At 45.4% G+C, this 19,777-nt stretch overlaps 1 protein-coding gene across 3 annotated transcripts in view; it reads right to left on the reverse strand.

The window, feature by feature from the left end:
- Positions 1–19,777, reverse strand: part of GALNT2 (polypeptide N-acetylgalactosaminyltransferase 2) — a 179,893-nt gene that overhangs the window by 65,132 nt on the left and 94,984 nt on the right. The gene's annotated exons all lie outside the window — the stretch shown is intronic.

Genomic DNA, 19,777 nt, shown 5'->3' on the forward strand with positions numbered 1-19,777 from the left:
CCTCACAAGTGCCTGCGCCCTCCACCCAAGATAAAACGCTTCCAGCATGTGGTTTTGGGAATGTACTTTCCGTGTTGAGACAGCCCTAGGCATTCCTACAGATCCTGCACTCTCCCCACCTTCCTGCCTTTACCCCCACATCCTCTCAGGGAGAGAGGAGGAAGCCCGGCCTGTGCTCTGGGACATCCAGGCCCTCCCCCTCACTGTGCCCTCCCCCTCACAGGCCACAGGAGTCAGAAGTCCTGGCCGACGTCCACCCCAGCAGTGCTGACCACAGAATCGAGGAGCTGGTTCCCACGAATGTGGTCAGTGGCCTGGAAACACTTCCCTGCATTGAGGGACCTGGAACCACAGCACTCCACCCACGGGCAGAGAAAGGAGCATCACCCAAGAGATGCTTGTGCTTGGCTCTGCTTTTCCCCTGGAGAAGGAGAGGGCCTTCTCCAGGCCTGGTGGGTGGAGGGGTATGTGTGCAGGGTGGGCGGAGGCTACGGGAAAGGCTGCTGCTGAGCTCTCACACCTTCAACCCCCTTGGGCCTTCAGACGCCCACCCCTTTCTGCAATAAGGCAGCAGAGGGCTGTTTTGTTTTTTGGCCTAGTCCATGGCATGCAGAAGTTCCCAGGGCAGGGATCGAATCCACACCACAGCAGTGACTATGCTGGATCCTTAACCGCTGGGTCCCCAGGAAGCTCCAAAGGCAGCTGGGGGTTTTAGAGATGCCTCTCATCAATGAGCTCTGGGGCTGGGAGTGTCCTGGCCTGGCCCCAAGCCATCTATCACTATGTACCAGGTGTCAAAGACGTGCCAGGTATCACAGTGGCTCCTGCAGGTGCAACAGCAAAAACAGAGCAGTTGCCTACCCTGTGGAAGTCACCCTCTGGGAGACTGAGGAAGGGGTTGGGGAGAGGGGGATAGACAAGAAGCTAATAACCACACCAACAACTGTATCATGAAGACCTGAGCTAAATGCTCAGATGCTGAGGACTGTGGTTTTATGGAAGCATCTAATAGAGGAAACTAGTCCAGTATCTGAGGTGAGGTCTGGGCAAGCAGCGGGGAGCCACGTGGGAGAAGCCCTCTCTGACTGCACAGATATACATCTTTCTTCAACCTCCAAAAATGATGCGACCCACTCAGGCACCCAGCAGGGACCCCCTAAAGCATTTGGCGGCGGGGCGGGGGCGGGGGGGGCCCTGCCTGGCTCAGTGATGTTAATTTCCCGAGGCGCATACTGTTTTACTGGAAGCAGATTACAAACGACCTTTCTTTCCTAAAAGCTTAGCAAGATGTTTGTGCACAGCAGGGACTTTGAATCATGTGTGACTATGACATCCATCTTATATCACAGTCCTGATAAACACATGCACGCAACTGAAACGCAGGTTTCACTGTTACTATGTATGAACTTATATATTCTATCATGTTACGTGGGTGTAACTCACAAACCTGACTTCACCCTCTAATAACGAGGCACTACCCACTGGGCCAAAGAACTGGGATAGAAACCAGTTCTTTCTGAATGACACAGAATTGCTAGGGCTGGGGCAGAGGCCAGAAAAAGCAGAGAGGAGACTTCTCAGAGGGCCTGGGGCTCTGGTCCAATCTCAGGCAGAAGACAATGCAGCAGAGGCAGAGATAACAGGAACTGCGCAGCGTGAGAGGCTAGAGACAGTCACAATAGACACTGCATCAGAACCTAATGACTTTTTAAAAAAATAACGTTCATAAATCATCTTGTATCATCATCTCTTTAAAAAGTTTAAAAAGAGCATTAGAGGAGTTCCCGTTATGGTGCAGCAGAAACAAATCTGACTAGGGAACCATGAGGTTACAGGTTCGATCCCTGGCCTCACTCAGTGGGTTAAGGATCCGGCGTTGCCATGAGCTGTGGTGTAGGTCGCAGATGCGGCTCAGATCCCAAGTTGCTGTGGCTGTGGTGTAGGCCAGCAGCTGCAGCTCAGATTCAGCCCCTAGCCTGGGAACCTCCATATGCCACAGGTGCAGCCCTAAAAAGACCAAGGGGAAGGAAAAAAAAAAAAAAAAGCATTAGAAATAAAGTGTCAAAAAAAAAAAAAAGTGAAAATTGGCTGAGCAGAAGCAGTGGGTGAAAAATGGCCCCCAAATAGGCAACTTTTCATGCTTTGCCCTCAGCCCCAGCTACACACCAATACCTGCGGAATCTGCTCCCCTTGGCCTCACCTGGGCTGATCATGGGGAAGCAATCATGTCCTACACCGGACACCCTACCTGAGGAACATTCTCAAACATGCTGGACGGTAGCCCCTCAACCTCCTTCCACTGGCTCACAGGCATTCTCTAAACGATGTCCTATGAAACCCCCTTCCCAGCCCCTCAATTCAGCAAAACCCAGGCTCCAGGGGCAGCACCTCGGCCTCTGAACTGTAAACATTAATTACAGAAATCTAACCATCTCTGTGGTCAGCCTTGCCCCGCGGCCCTCCACAGTGACCTGTGAACTCACTAAACCACGTCTTCCCCACTGCCCTCTCCCCTGTCCACCAAGAGCCCAGAGCCCACATGTGTGTGCTCACACATGAGAAACCGTGATGCTGGGAGGCAGGGCTGTTCCAGTTCAATTCACTTGCTCCACTCCTGTACCTACTAAGCTGCTCCCAACGTGGCCACCTCCTCCAGGAAGCCTCCCTGGTGTCCCCAGCAGCAGCCTCTCTTCAGGGCCTTCCTCTTCCCTCTTCCTCACATGTGCTCCATCCTGACAATGGCCTTCCCACCCACCTACTGTCAAAGGACCTCATCCCTCCAACTAACAATTCAAAATTCTGCTGCAGCAGAGCTCACGGCCGCCTGCCTCTAACTGCCATCTGCCCTGCTCTGCCAGCACATCCCTATCCAGGGATGCTCTGCAGGCCCTTGCCACACCCTATCTGGATATGCTCTGGACTCAGAGACGAGTTCATTTAAAGCAGTTTGAGATGAGCTCTCGGTGTCTCTCTATCTGCTTGGTCTTGACTACCTCCTAACGGCCTCATGGTACCCTTTCCAGTCTGGACACTGAGATCAAAACAGAAAGGACGGAAACCAAATGGAAATGATCAGCTCTGCACCCCTCTGCTGGGTGCCAGACCACAGCATGGCTTCCTGCGGGCCCCGTGCCCCCAGCTCCTCCCCTGGTCACCTGTTGAGGACACTGTCCACTCACAGCTCTCCGCTTCCCAGTCTGGAACCTGCCACACAGCACACATCAAATGACTTTTGCAAACCGCAGTCTGCAAAGCCTGGGACCTCAGCAACACCTACAGCCTCCGCCTGTTCCATGGATGCTCCCAGAGACCCAGGGCCCACAGTCACTTTAGCCTCCTCTTCTTCCCCTTTGGCCTGAAGGGAGCAGAGGCCAGTCCAGGGAAGGACCGAGATCCCAGCAAGAGAAAGCCAGGGTGCCTCTCACCCAACATCCTGAGGGGTCCAGCTGGAGAGCTGGAAAGGATGCAGTGTGACCGCCCCCTAACCGCCCGCCACCCCTCCAGCATGACACACAAAGTCCAGAGGCATGGAGAGGCTGGGGCCCCAAGAACTGCCCCTGGGAAAAAGGCACCAGGGCCTGCAGAAAAGATGGACCCTCCACAAGGGCCTGACCAGCTCCTGTAGGGACCCCCTGCGGGGAAAGGGTCCTGAGGTGGGGCCTGGGAAGAAACTACCTGCCACTCTTGTCCATGTCCCCTGGTAGGACACGCCCTACCCACTGCCCACCCCGCGGTTCCCACACACTGCTCCCTTGGGCCCAGATTTCTTCTCCCATTGCTGAATGTCACCCTTGCTGCCCCGGAGAACACGCCTTTGCTCGGATTCCTCCTGGAATCCAGACTTTCTTCTCTGTCCCCTAACCCGCCCAACAGGCCTCACGGTACAGCTGTCTTTCCAGAATCTTCTTCTTAGTTGAGTTTTCAGATTTCCCCTGCTGCCCATCTTAATGAGCCTCCATCCATCTTAACTAGACTGGGAAGAGCACCACATGCCTCGAGCGGAGTCCAGCTGGGGAGCAGAGCCCTCATGGTCCACAGCGCCCACACACAGTACAAGCAGCACAGCACAGAGGTCAGGGGCCTCAGCTCTGTGCCCTGCAGGGTCAGGGCAAAGTGGGCTCATGCAGGGCCCCAAGCAGCCCTCAGGACATCACTGCCATGAAAAGCTCATTCCAGGCTTCTCATAATCTGTCCTCCACTTATCTTTTAGAAAAGTCGTTTCTATACTCAGGAATGGCTGGCCTTTGGATGACATGTTCAATTAACTTTAAAATAATAATAAATTTTAAACATCATCTCTTGCTTAAAAGTTTTGTTTTTACCGAACCTCATTATTTGAAGAAACAATGATGGAAATTTATGGAAATGAACTTTCAAAGGATGCACACCACAGAACACATGGCAACACGTGGCCTTCCAATCAGACACCTCTCAGTGCGACAGTCCTTTGACAGAGTAGGACCCTGCAGACACACCCTGAGGACAGCCTCGTCGTCCACACCGGTGGGTGTGGGAAGCAAGGGTGGGAGGCCCTGCTGGTGTGGGTCCCGCTGGCCGGGGCCGGGGGCAGGAGACGTCTGGATTCTGTGTTGGCATCACAGCCGCGCTGCACATCTGCGCTGCAATCCTCCCGGGAAGGACAGCTTGAGCAAACGGAAAGCCAGCCCATGAGAACAGAGAGCCTCTTCTGGGAAAGCAGCCAACGAGGCAAAGAGAATGAATTTTAAATCAGAGGACAAAGCGCTCCGATTTATCTTAACCTCTCAGTGGATCTCAGATGAATATAATTTTACTATGTTTCAAAAAAGAAAATTCCTCATATTCTTCCTCTCGAAGTTCAGAAAGCTACACCATGAAAGAGAAGACCGAGGCAGGGCCAGTATTACAAATATATCCATTTAAATGACAAAGACATGTAAATAATACTTTATGATTTGTCACTGGATATCTGGTATGACGGGAAATCTTGTTCACCATGAGAAACCGTCTTCCTGAATTAAGGGATCCTATGTAACTCATTTTTTTTTTTTTTTTGTCTTCTTGTCTTTTTAGGGCCATACCCGCAGCATATGGAGGTTCCCAGGCTAGGGGTCCAATTGGAGCCATAGACACCAGCCTACGCCAGAGCCACAGCAAAGTGGGATCTGAGCTGCATCTGCGACCTACACCACAGCTCACAGCAACACAGGATCCTTAACCCACTGAGCGAGGCCAGGAATTGAACTTGCAACCTCATGGTTCCTAGTTAGATTCATTTCCACTGCGCCATGATGGGAACTCCTAAAATTTTTTTAAAAAGACCAAAAAAAAAAAAAATTTTTTTTCAAAAAAGTGATTTTTTTTTTTTTGTCTTTTTAGGGCCGCATCCGCGGCATATGGAGGTTCCCAGGCTAGGAATCCAGTCAGAGCTATAGCTGCCGGCTATGCCACAGCCACAGCCACAGCAACTCGGGATCCAAGACATGTCTGCGACCTACACCACAGCTCACGGCTACACCAGATCCTTCACCCACTGAGCAAGGCCAGGGATTGAACCCGTGTCCTTATGGATGCTAGTCGGGTTCGTTAACTGCTGAACTATGATGGGAATTCCAAAGAAGCGATTTAAAGCTAGTTTGAAGAAAATATAAGAAGAAAATTAGACGTTTTGGGTAAATTCTCTTAATCTATTTAAAATTATTTGTGCCGTCAAAATAACCAAAACCCACTGCGACAAGGTCTAAGTTGCATTATGAAGTCTACACCTTGAAATGAAGGAATCTTCATATACATGTTTCGTTTCCAAATTTTAAGCAGAAACTCCTTTTCCCTTTATATGTGATAGTGTCTAACTGCAGTAAATTGAGTTTGTTGAACATGGTTTTTCATCCCAAATATTAGTGAAAGCATCAACGTGACCCTACTAACCAGAATTGAGGCTGATACCTACAAGGCAGGAGAGAAAGAAGGCGCGTCTCCCAGTGTCACCAGGACAGCTGTTCCATACAGACCCGGCCTGGCGTACCATCTCCCTGGAAAGTTTTGCTGTTTCCACAAACAGAGAAATGGACTTAGAAGTTAACCTGTGAAACGATGGAAACCCAGGTCCCTCTCTTCCCACATCTGTGTTCCTTCCACTGTGGCTGACAACACACATCTAAGTGGGCAGAACTGCAGCTAACTCCACAGGGCAGGGTCCCCCCACGAGTGCCTGGCCAGAGGGTTCCAGCCACCCCGGCCGGTCCAATTTCTGGCATCATGGAATCTGAGTGGAGGACGTGGGGCCGTCTCCTGAAGGCTGACATCATGTGCTGGTGGAATCAGAAGACATAGGTACGTCACCCCTGTACACATGTGTGACCATCTCTTCATTAACCCCTAACAGCCAGCTGGCTGGAGCTGCTGGCCCCGGCGTTCTTCTACAGCAACACTGCTTCCCTGTAGCTTCCGCTCTCTGGAGTCCCAAATATAAAGAAAAAAATTAGCCTTAGCCTCTTTGCATGGCAGCCTTTCAAATAGTTGAGCATCACGATCCCATTTCGCCCTTTTCAGTCCTTTGTAAAAACACCCATTTATCTTAAATGCTCCCCATCGGACGCTGTTTCTGGCTCCTCCCCATCTGAGTCACCATCATCTGGACCTACTCGAATTTACGAGCATCTCTGAAAACCCTGTGCCCGGAAGGGAACAAAATACTCTGGGTGGGGTGGGTGGGCGTGGTTGGGCAGGCGACCGCACACTTATCTGCATGCTATCTGAATCGTTCAACCAGCAAAGGTCAGGATAACCCTGTTTCAAGAGCTCCATCCCTCTCCTGGCTACTGATCCATGTCCTTGGTTTGGCTTCTTTACTCATTGGAATGGGCGAAGGACAACGGAAGATGCGTGTTTCAATGTTAGCCAGGGTACAAGGAAACAGGCCGCCTCTAGAAGACCATGTGGCAATTAATAAACCAACCAAAAAAAAAAATCCCTAAACACATGCATTGCCACTGACCCTGCAATTTCACTTTTACAAATGTATTTCAAGGACATATTTAAAGACATATAAAGAGTTATAAGACCTCCATATAAAGATAATAGCTGGAAACCATCTATTTATGTCCTACAATACAGGAAAAGTTCAGTATGTTTATGGGTAATGGACACACTGCTATCATTAAAAATGTAGAAACTGGAGTTCCCATCATGGCTCAGCAGGTTAAGGACCCAACGTTGTCCCCCTAAGGATGTGGGTTCAATTCCTGGCCTCACTACCTGTATGTCACAGATGTGGTTCTGATCTTGCGTTGCTGTGGCTGTGGCACAGGCCAGCAGCTACAGCTCTGATTCAACCCCTAGCCTGGGAACCTCCATATGCGGCCTGGGAACCTCCAGGTGCGGCCCTAATAAGAAAAAAAAGTAGATGTTTAAGAACCTAAAAAGGTGTGAAATATTACCCTAAGAAGAAGCAAGTAAAGAACAGCATGGTACCATATTTGGAAAAATCTGTAGCTACCTGGGAGGAAGGGGAGGAGGCCCTTCAGGAAACTTGGGGCGAACCCCGAGGTGCGGCTGCAGGGAGAGAAGCCTGTGTGGATGGACATCCCAGTTAAGCCCCAAGGTGTTTGGCAATGTCACCCACCTAGAAGGCGACTCAAACACTTTTTCTTTTTCTTTTTTGGCACATGGAAGTTCCTGGACCAGGGATCAATTCTGAGCTGCAGTGCTGCAACACTGGATCCTTAACCCACTGTGCCACAGCAGGAACTCCATTTGCTACTTTTTTCTAATTACTGGTGGAAAGATTTTACTCTGAATGTGGGATAATGGGGACAGGACGTGGGGACAGAGGGGCCCAAAGGCCGGAGCTGACTCAGAGATTGTGTCAGGACTTGAGGCCTCCTGTGTTGGGTGCCCATGAGAGGCTCACAGATAGCCAGCTCACCCCAGCCACATGGGAAAGCGCACCCAGACCCAAGGCCAGGATGCGTCTGGAGGAACAGGCGGTGGGAGAATAACAGCAGCAATTTAGGGGAGGGAGACTTATGCATGGACCTGATATTCTTATTTTTGCTTATCTGAACTTCTTGAATTTCCTATAATGAACGTATTGCTTGCTTTTTAAAAAAAAAAAAAAATTTAGGGAGTTCCTGTTGTGGCTAAGCAGTTTAAGAACCTAACTGGTATCCCTGAGGACGTGGGTTCAATCCCTGGCTTCGCTCAGTGGGTTAAGGATCCAGCATTGCCATGAGCTGTGGTGCAGGTTGCAGATGTGGCTCGGATCCTGAGTGCTGTGGCTGTGGGGTAGGACAGCAGCTGCAGCTCTGATTTGACCTCTAGCCTGGAAACTTCCATATGCTGCAGGTGAAGCCCTAAAAAGAAAAGAAAAAACCAAAAATTGTTATTGAAGTATAGTTAATGTACAATGTGTTAATTTCCACTGTACAGCAGTAATTCAGTGGTATACGTATACCTATCCATTTTTATTCAGATTCTTTTCGCACATAGATTTCATGAGATATTGAGTAGAATTCCCTGTGCTGTACAGCAGGTCCACTGACCATCCATTCCACATACAATGCTGTGCATGTGCCAATCCCAAATCCCCAGTCCATCCCCTGCACCTTTCCCCTTTGGTAACCATAAGTCTGTTTTCTATGCCTGTGAGTCTGTTTTGTAAATAAGGGTTTTTTTGTATCATTTTTATTAGATTCCACAAATAAATGGCAGACATGCAGGGGACCAAGGTTCAACATTAGGAAAGAAGGAAAGCTGACAGGTGCTACCACGTGGACAAACGCCAAGAACGCTGCACCAAGGAAAATAAGCCTGTCACAGAAGAAGAGACACCGCTCAACTCTCACGTACATGAGGCGCCCAGAGGCGTCAACTTTACTGAGACAGAAGGTAGGGGTGTGGGTGCGGGGGCCTGGGGAGTAGGGGTAGGAGCCAGTGTTTAATGGAGACATTGTCTCATTTGGGAAGATAAAAAGTTCTGGAGATGGATGGTGGCAATGGATGCAGGACAATGTGAATGTACTTAATTCCACTGGACCATGCACTTAAAAATGGTTAAAATTGTAAATTTTGTGTTACATATAATTTACAATTATTTTTTTAAAAGCACAGTGCTGGAATTCATGCCATCCCTCCAAAAGAGGAAGGTCAGCTGGGACGGAGAAGGGCTCAAAGCTGGGAGCATCAGGGGCGATTCACACCCACGATTTCAGTCCTGTGACGCCTCCCGCCATTCCCACTTCTTTCACTTTTGTGTGAACATGAGCACTTTCTGTTTGGAGAATCAGCTGTCATGGGTGATGAAGCAACATCAGGTGGGGAAGGGCTGGGGACACAGCCAAGGGTGGGGGGACCCCCCAGAGGCCCCTAGACCTGATCAGGACTGCTCTTCCTCCTCAATACTCTCCCTACCTGCTCACCCCTCATCCAAGGTTACTACTAGTGAACACGAGAATGACACGGAGGTATCATGAAGGTAAGAAGAAAATCTGCTCCCAAAGGCCACGTCTGGCAAGGTTGGGGACTCCCTGGTAAGAACGTCAATCAACAGCCATCCTTAAAGCCACACCTTAGCCCTTCCAGCCCTGGCTGGCCAGCTCCTTCACCAGCCCTTCTACCTCAATGCTCCCCGGCAGGTCAGAGATGCCAAAGAGACAAGTGCAGAGGGTACAGGAGGGAAAATTACGTGCAGAAACTAATTTTTCAAATCCAAGAGCTTTTTCTGCAACCAGGGAAAAAAAAGGTAAAACTCACCTCTATCAGACAGATTTTCAGAAAACAAAAAACTGACAAATACTCTATGTGAAACACCACCTTGAAAATCACCACTGAAAAAAAATTCAGTGGTTCCATCTGGGAAACATGATGCTAAAGTTGAAGCAACGATCCCAGAATCGCAGGGCAAGAGTCCTCCACTTGCACCTGAAATGTGGGATGAGGATACAGAACAGATGTACTCTGAATCCATCGGCAAGGTGGGGAGATCCCACCAGGAGGGGGGAGGGGGGGCAAAGGAAAGGGGGAGACGGCAAGGGAGGCCAGGGAATCGGGGGTCCAAACCAGAAAGTGTGTCTGATTTACACATGAGGGAAGTGAAACTAAGTGCTCGCTGACCTTTCCAAGGTCAATAACCAGTGCAGCACTGAGCCTGGGGCCCCTCGTCAGCTCCCAGGCTGCCAGACTTGTCCTCAAGCCCTGGGCTTCAGGAGGACCGCACTCGGACCACAGTGCTCCGCCACCATGCTCAGAAGGACTGGCCGCCCTCCTTCCTGAGACCGACTGGCTGAGAGCCCTGTGCCCTGGAAGCTGCTGTGACCCAGAAGAGGGCACTGCTGAGAGGGGCACGCAGGCCTCGTTGGGTGATGACCCCTGAACATGGGGAGCTCTCACAGATGCCCATCGTCACCTCGGTGAAGTCACAGTAAGTCACAGCGCCACACTGGTCTCACCAGACCACAACAGACCCCAAAGAAGTAAAACTGGAGACTCAGCCAGCCAGGCCTCTCGCCCCAATCTCAAGGCGGCTTCCACGGAAAGAGGTTTCAATGGAAGCACCATGAAGGGAAGTAATGGGTCTTGGAAAAGCCACCGCTGTGGCTCTGGGCCGCACCTGCAGTTCTGCACCTGCTCACGAAACCCTTCTGAGCTTCTGGCTTCGCTCAGGCTCTGCGCAGAACTTGGCCTGTGCTTCCGACAGGAAACCAAGGCCAGGACCCAGCCGCGGGCCTCCTTTGGTGATGACTACTTTGCGGACATGCTTTAGTGAAGCTCTACCTCGGACTCGACCCCAGGTAGGAGGGATGGGATAAGATGTCAAGCTAAACAAGTGTATAGAGGATGGAGAGAGGACAAGGTCCTACTGTAGGGCACAGGGAACTGCATCAATATCCTGTGATAAGCCATCACAGAAAAGAACATGAAAAATAATATATAAATGTGTGTATATGTATAACGGAGTCATTTTCCTTTACAGTAGGAATTAACACAACACTGTACATCAACTATATGTTAATAAAATTAAAAAAAAAAAAAGAAATGGGAGTTAAAATGGTATTCTGGGCTTCTGTGTCCATGGCCAACCAAGTGCAGTGGCATCCAAAGTGGGCCCACACACGACCATCTTCTGGTGCAGGAAGGAAACAGGAGACGTTTTCAGGTATTTTTCCTAATGCTTTCTAGAATCTCATTTAAAACAGCTTTCAGGAGGTATCAACGGATTACTATGGTGACGTGTAGAATCTGTGAGTATGTAAACACCATTTGGAGGAGGGCCATCTACAGTCAAATACTTTTGCTCATAAGGCATGTGGTTAAAAAATGTTGGAGGCCGGGGAGTTCCCATTGTGGCTCAGCTGGTAAAGGACCCAACGTGTCTCTGTAAGGATGTGAGTTTGATCACTGGCCTTGTTCAGTGGGTTAAGGATCTGATGTGGCTGTAGCGGTGGTGTAGACTACCAGCTGCAGCTCCAATTCAGCTCCTAGCCTGGGAACTTCCATGTACCACAGGTGCAGCTGTAGAAAGAAAAAAAAAAAACACCTTGGAGGCCATTGTCGGGGCATCACTGCTGTCTCACCTCTGGCTCCTTCATTTCTAGGCTTTCATTTTTCAGCTGTGCCCACAACATGTGAAAGTTCTCAGGCCAGGGATCAAACCGGAGCCACAGCTGCAACCTGAGGCACTGCAGTGACAATGCCAGATCCTTAAACCACTACACCACAAGGGAACTCCTCCAAAAGGGTTTTGAGGCTGAAAGACACTGGGCTCCTATATTCACTTAGTATCGCCTCCTCCCACCCATCCACTACAAACGCCAGACACCAACACCTGGAACACAGGAAGCCACCAAGTTCCCAAACAGCCTACTGGCACAATACAAAGTGCTATGACCAGTGGTTCCTTGCAGACCACAGATTTCTGGCTATACCCAGCATTCTTGGGGAAAACGTATTTCTTAACTACAACAAAACAGTTTCTAAAGGGAAAAAAAAAAAAACAACAAAAAACCATGTGTATGCTGGCTTAGCAACAAAAGAGGTTTCAACCAAAAAAGAAGATAAAGTCCTATAAGGGCAAAATAAAATGACAGAGTGCACACAACAAAAGTTATTAGTAATAACTCAGAGTAGAGGAAAATTAGTACCTTCCTATCTCTCTGAAGATGAGAAAGTCAGCTGTCTAACAGCTGAGGATGTGAAAGCCCAGGTCAATGCCACACTAACTTTAACTGCAGAGTATGACTCTGAGTATTACGTCTAGTACACACCCTAAGTTTGGCTTCTCCCTCTGTCTTAAAATCCACTAGAACACTTTATTTTGTTAATAGAGGACAACCCACAGGAAGTCTCTCATTAGTCCACATGGCAGAAGCACATTCTATTATTATCATAAAGAAATGCTACTAGCTAACTCTATTCAGATGCGCCTCACTGTGTGGGTAATGCCTACCTCATGTAGGAAGGGGCTGTGACTCAGCCGGGAATCAGGGGAAAGGAGATGTCTAACACACACGCACTCCCCAGTCTAGTGCCACTAAAACATGTGGAGGGCATAACAAAGGAGGCCAGCCGACCCCAGAAACAAAGGACCTGTCATCACCAAAGCAAAAATGTCATGAATCAACCTCCATTCCCAGTCCTGCATGTAAGGAGGCCAAAGTCACAGTTCCAACATAACATGGAAAACACTGAACAAGCTGCAAAGTCAAGAGCTTCTCTCAGACCCCTCAGAGAAGTAGGGACACAGAGCAAACCACTGCTCCAAAAACTGGGAAGACCAGCAGGTGAACACAGGGAATCATGCCTTCCCAGAGCAGCAACTTCTGTGGATGCGGAGCCTAGGCAAGGAAATCCGAGCTGCAGGATGAACGGCTCAATGTGGACGAGCCTGGGAGGAACCCCAGGGGGCAGTCAGGGGACCCCCACACTTCCATGAATTTTACCTCCAGGAGCTCAACCAGGGTTCCCATGGTGGCTACAGAAGAAAGGCCCTCTCAAGCCTCTAGTGGGGTCGGGGAGAGGAGCCTTTTGAAATGGCCAGCGCACTTTTTGTTAACAAGACTGTCCCTCAAGAGGACCTGACCTGCTGGGCTGTTATCAGAGCCTAACCAACCCAGAGGAAGGGAAATAGCCAGGTCCAGTCACTCTAACCATCCCCTGAGAAGGAAGAAAGAGGAAAAGAATCTGTGACAGTGACGGTCCTGAGCACAGGCTCACTAAAAGACTAAGATGATCTATCACATAAGGACAGCAAAACTCCCTCCCCTACACCTTATCACCACATCACCAAAGGCCTGGTTACTGGGCTTATTTTCATGCAGGACATTGTATCTGACTTTTAGGGAAAAATTGCAAGGCATACTAAAAGGCAAAAAGCATAGTTTGAAGCAAGTATCAAAAACAGACGCAAACATGGCAAGATGTAGGAATTATCAGACCAGGAATTTAAAGCAACTAAGATTAATACATTAAGAGTTCTAATGAAAAAAGTAGACGATATGGAAGAACAAATGAAAAACATAAGCAGAGAGGAGTTCTTGCTATGGCTCAGCAGTAACAAACTCAACTCGTATCCATGAGGATGTGGGTTTGATCCCTGGCCTCACTCAGGGGGTTAAGAATCCGGCATTGCCATGAGCTGTGGTGTAGGTTGCATACACAGCTTGGATCCCATGTTGCTGTGGCTGTGGTGTAGGCCAGCAGCTGCAGCTCCATCTAATTCCACCCCTAGCCTAGGAACTTTCATATGCTGTGGGTGCTGCCCTAAAAAGACAGAAGAAAAAAAGAGAGAGATGAAAATTCTAAGAAAGAATTAAAAGAAAAAATGAGAGTGATCGAAAACACTAATGGAAATGAAGAACGGCTTTGATGAGCTCATTTGGAGGCCTGACATGGCTGACGAAAGAATCTCAGGGCTTGAAGATATGACAACAGAAACTTCCAAAGTGATCAGCAAACATTAAAAAAAAAGACTGAAAAACAAAACAGTTTACCCAAGAATTGCTGGACAACTACAAAAGGTGTAACACATGTAATGGGAATACCAGGAACAGAGAGAAAAAAGGAAGAAAGGAAGTACTGGAAGCAGTAATGACTAAGAATTTCCCTAAATTCAGTATCAGATGCCAAACCACAGATTCAGGGAGCTCAGAGGACACCAAACTGGATAAAGACCCAAAACCTGTTACTGGGGATAACATATTCAAAATGTACAAAATTACTGATAAAAGAAAAAATCTTGACAGAGGATGAGAGGGGGGAGAGCTTTAGAAAAACAAAGATATGAATTACATCCAATTTCTCCTCAGACAACATGCAAGCAAGAAGAGAGTGCAGTGAAATACCTAAAGTTTTGAGAGGAAAAAAATCATCAATCTAGAATTCTATACCCTGTGAAATTAATCTCTAAAAAAAGAGGCGGAGGGGGGGGAATAAGGACTTTCTCAGACCACAAAAATTGAGGGAATATATTCCCAGTAGACCTGCCTTGCAAGAAACATTACAAGAAGCTCTTCAGAGAGAAAGAAAATCATTTAGGTAAGAAATGCAGATATCCACAAAGAAAGAAAGAGCATCAGAGAAGAAATAAGTGAAGATAAAATAGCAACTTTAATTTTTCTTATTCTTAATTGAGCTAACATATAACAGTTTGCTCAAAATAATAGCAACTGTGTTTTGGAGTCTGTATACTTATATATGCTTATGTATATGAGTTACAACAACGATACAAAACACGGGAGGGAGAAATTCGTAATTTCTTTAAGATACCTGCACTAACTGTGAAGCAGGACTATTGTTTGAAATTGCAAATTCTAGGGTGACCACTAGGTTAAAAAAAAAAGGTGAAAAAAGAGAAAAATGCAATCATATAAAATATATTTTATATCAATTAAAACTACAAAAGGCAGAAAGAGAGTGGACAACAAAAATAAGAACACAGAACAAGAGCAAGGAATGGAAAAGAATAACAAATATGGTAGACATGCACACATCAATTAAAAGAGAGAGATTGTCAGAATGGATCAAAAAACAAGAAATTACACGTTGTCCACCAGAAATCTACTTTAAATATAAAGACACATATAGACTAAATGTACAGGGATGGAGAAAGAGGTATCATTCTAATATTAATCAAAGATGACAGGAGGAGCTACATTAGCTTCGGGCAGAGCAAACTTCACACCAAGGAAAGTTACTGGGGGTAGAAAAGAGCAATACTTATGAAAAAGGGGTCAACTCACCAAAATGACAATAATCCTTAATGTGTGCGTGCCTAACAAGAGCATCAAAACACAGGAGACAAAAAACTGATAGAACTGCAAGGAAAAGGTGGAGCCTTCAACACTTTTCTCTCAAAATGGACTGCTCTAGCTGGCAGAAAATGAGTAAGTCTACAGTTGAACTTAACCAGACATCAACCAAGTGTACGATGGACACCTACTGACTACTTCATCCTCTATCCAACAACTGCAGAATACACGTTCATCTGAAGCTCATTGGGACATTCACCAAGACAGACCATGTTCTGGGCCATCAAACACACCTTAACACATTTAAAAGAAGAGATACCATAGAAAGCCTGCTTTCAGAAACACAATGGAACTAAAAGTCAGCAACAGAAAGATAGGAAGAAAATCCCCAAATACCCAGATGTTAAACAACTTATTTCTAAATAACACATGGGTTGAAGAACAAATCTTAGAGAAATTAAAAAACATCTTGAACTAATAAATAAGAATGAAAATAAAAGGTATCAAAATTTGTGTAATGTGGTAAAATCAGTGCTTGGCAGGAAACTTAGAGCACTGAATCAATATGAGAAAAGATGGAATATCTAAAGTCAATCCTCTAACCAATCATCCACCTCAGAAAACTAGAAAAAGGGAGTTCCCGTCATGGTTCAGTGGTTAACGAATTCGACTAGAAACCATGAGAGTGCAGGTTTGATCCCTGGCCTTGCTCAGTGGGTTAAGGATCCAGTGTTGCTGTGAGCTGTGGTGTAGGTGCAGATGCGGCTCGAATCCCACGTTGCTGTGGCTATGGTGTAGGCCGGTGGCTACAGCTCTGATTCAACCCCTAGCCTGGGAACCTCCATATGCCACGGGAGCAGCCCAAGAAAAGGCAAAAAGACAAAAAAAAAGAAAAAAGAAAGAAAGAAAGAAAGAAAGAAAACTAGAAAAAGAATAGAATAAATCCTAAATAAACAGAAGAAAATAAATGGCAAAATTTACAACAGAAATATAAGAAACGGGGAAAAAAACCTAAAAACTAGTTCTTTGAAAAGATCAGTCCAATCAATAAGCCTCTAGTTGGGCTAACTACAAAAAAAGAGAGAAGACGCAAATTAAGATTTTAGAAATGAAGGAAGGGACATCAGTACAGATCCCATGGACAGTGGAAGGAGAATAAAGGAATAAATGAATCCCTCTATGCCTGCAAATTTGACAACCTAGACAAATGGACCAATTTCTTGAAAGATATGATCTCCAAAACTAAGATGAGAAGAAACAGACAATTTCATAGGCCTGTATTTATTTTTAAAAGTTGAATCAATAATTATTACCCTCCTAAAACAAAGAGCATGGGGCCCAGTTGGGTTCATTGGTGAACTGTACCAAACATTTAAGGAAGAGATTATACTACTTCTCTACAATCTCTTCCAAAAGACAGAAACAGAGAGAATACTTTCTAACTCATTCTGTGAGGTCAGCTTTACTCTAAAAACAAAACCAAAAGCATTACAAAGAAAACCATAAATTGGAGTTCCTGTCATGGCTCAGTGGTTAACAAATCCGACTAGGAACCATGAGGTTGCAGGTTCTATCCCCGGCCTTGCTCAGTGGGTTAAGGATCTGGCGTTGCTGTGAGCTGTGGTGTAGGTCACAGATACGGCTTGGATCCTGCATTGCTGTGGCTGTGGTGTAGGCTGGCGGCTACAGCTCCGATAAGACCCCTAGCCTGGGAACCTCCACATGCCATGGGTACGGCCCTAGAAAAGACAGAAAGACAAAAAAAAAAAAAAAAAAAAAAAAAAAACATAAACCAATCCTCAATAAAATATTGGCAAATTGAATCTAACCATGTATAAAAAAGAACAATATAATGTGACGAAATAGGATTTATCCCAGTATGCAAGGCTGGTTCAACATATGAAAATCAATTAATGCAATCTACCACATTAAAAAGTTAATGAAGAAAAATCACATGATCATATTAATAGATACAGAAAAAGCATCTGATGAAATTCAATACCCATTCATGACCAAAACTCTAAGCAAATTGGAGATAGAGAGGAAACTTCCTCAACTTGATAAAGAACATCTATAAAAAACCTTCAGTTTAATGGTGAGAAACTAGAAGCTTTCTGCTAAATCAGGACAAGGCAAGAAATGTCCTCTCTCACCACTCCTTTTCAACATCATACTAAAAGTCCTAGCTAATACTGTGAGACAAGAAAAGGAAACAAAAGTATAATATAGATTGCAAAGGAAGAAATAAAATTGTCTTTCTTTGCAGGTGACATGACTGTCTACATAGAAAACCTTAAAGAATCAATTAAAAATTTCTGGAACTGAGAAGTAATTATTGCAAGGTTGCAAGATACAAGGTAAATATACAAAATTCAATTGCCTTCCTATCAATGAATAATGAACAAGTGGAATTTAAAATTAAAAGTACAATACCATTTACATTAGCATCCCCCCCCAAAAAAAAACCAAAATACTTTAGTACAAATCTTAACAAAATAGGTACAAAATTTACGGCCAAAACGATGATGAAAAAAATTTTAAATAACTTAATAAATGGAGAGATATTCCATGTTCATGAAGGGGAGACTGAATATTGTCAAGATGTCAGTTCTTACTAACTTGATTTATAGATTCAATCCAATTCAAATCAAAATCCCACAAGGTTCTTTTGTAGATATAAACTAACTGATTCTCAAGTTTATACAGGAGTTCCTGTGGTGGCTGAGTAAGGTTAAGGACCTGACATGGCTCCATGTGGATACAGGTTCAATCCCTGGCCTCACTCAGTGGATTAAGGATCTGGTGTTGCTGCAAGCTACAGTGTACATCACAGATGCAGTTTGGATCCAGTATTGCTGTAGCTGAGGTGTAAGCTGGAAGCTGCAGATCCAATTCAATCCCTAACTCTAGAACTTACATATGACTGAAATGAGGCAGTAAAAAGAAAAAAAAAAAATTTTAATTAAAAAAATAAAGTTTATACAAAAAAAAAACAAACAACAACAACAACAAAAAACAGGAATTCCCATTGTAGCTCAGTGGTTAATGAACCCGACTAGTATCCATGAGGATGCAGGTTCGATTCCTGGACTACTCAGTGGGTTAAGGATCCGGCATTGCTGTGAGCTGTGGTGTAGGTCACAGACATGACTCGGATCGTGTGTTGCTGTGGCTGTGGCATAGGTTGGCAGCTACAGCTCCAATTTGATCCCTAGCCTGGGAATCTCCATCTAAAAACCAAAAAAAAAAAAAAAAAAAAAAACACAAAAAATAAAAAATAGAAAAGCCAACACAATACTGAAGGGGAAAAACAAAGTTAAAAGTTGTAACATTACCCAACTTCAAGACCGAATAATAAATCTACAGTAATCAAGACAATGTGGTACTGGAGAAAGAACAGACAAACAGAACTATGGAACAGAAATCTGGGCCCAGAAATAGACTCACATAAATACACTTAACTGATTTCTGACAAAGGAGCAAAGCAACACAATGAAACAAAAACAGCCTTTTCAACAAATAATACTGGAACAATTGGACGTCCACATGCAAAAACAAATAAACAAGAAGAACTTAGATATAGCCCACAATCTTAAACTCTTCTCAAAAATTAACCCACAACAGGTCACAGGCCTCAATATGAAACCCAAGACTATGAAACTCCTAGAAGACAACATAGGAAAAATATCTAGGTGACCTTGGGTGTGGTGATGTTTTTTTAGATACAGCAAAGGTATATAATCTACGAAAGAACTGATAAAGTTAAACTTCATTAAAATAAAAATCTTCTGCTCTAGGAATGACACTGTCAAGAGAATAAGAAGACAGGCCACAGACTAAGAGAAAATATTTGCAAATGACATATCTGATAAAGGACTACTATCCAAAAATACATAAACTCAACAATAAGAAAATGAGCAGCCCGATTAAAATGTGGGCAGAAAATCTGAACAGACACTTCTACAAAGTTTTACAGATGGCAAATAAATGTATGAAAAGATACTTGATATCATATGTTATTAGGGAATTGCAAATTAAAACAACAATGAGCTACCATTTGCAACCTATTAGAAGGGCCAAAATAAAAAACAGTGACAACACCAAATGCTGGTGAGCACGTGGAGCAACAGGCACTCTCATTCATTGCTGGTGGGATGCAAAATGGTGCAGCCACTCTGGAACACAGTTTGGCAGTTTCTTGTAAAAATATGTATTCTTATCATATGATCCAGCAGTGGCATTCCTTATATTTACCCAAATGAACTGAAAACTTAAATCAACAGAAAAACCTACACACCGATGTTTATAGCAGCTTTATTCCTGACCGCTGAAACTTGGAAGCAACCAAGATGTCCTCCAGTAGGTGAATGGACATAAACTGTGAAATATGCAGATACTAGAATACTATTAGTGATAAAGACCAAAGTTCTATGAAGCCATGAAAAGACACAGATTAACACTCAGTGGACATTACTTAGTGAGAGAGGCCAGTCTGAAAAGGCTACATACTATTTGGTTCTCTGTGACATTCTGGAATAAGGCAAAACCCTAGA

Source organism: Sus scrofa, chromosome 14, assembly GCF_054392235.1.
Source record: "Sus scrofa isolate SSC_HxYL_T2T_F1_AM1 chromosome 14, Sscrofa_HxYL_maternal_Yorkshire_Landrace_v2.0, whole genome shotgun sequence".
In the NCBI taxonomy this organism is placed as follows: Eukaryota; Metazoa; Chordata; class Mammalia; order Artiodactyla; family Suidae; genus Sus; species Sus scrofa.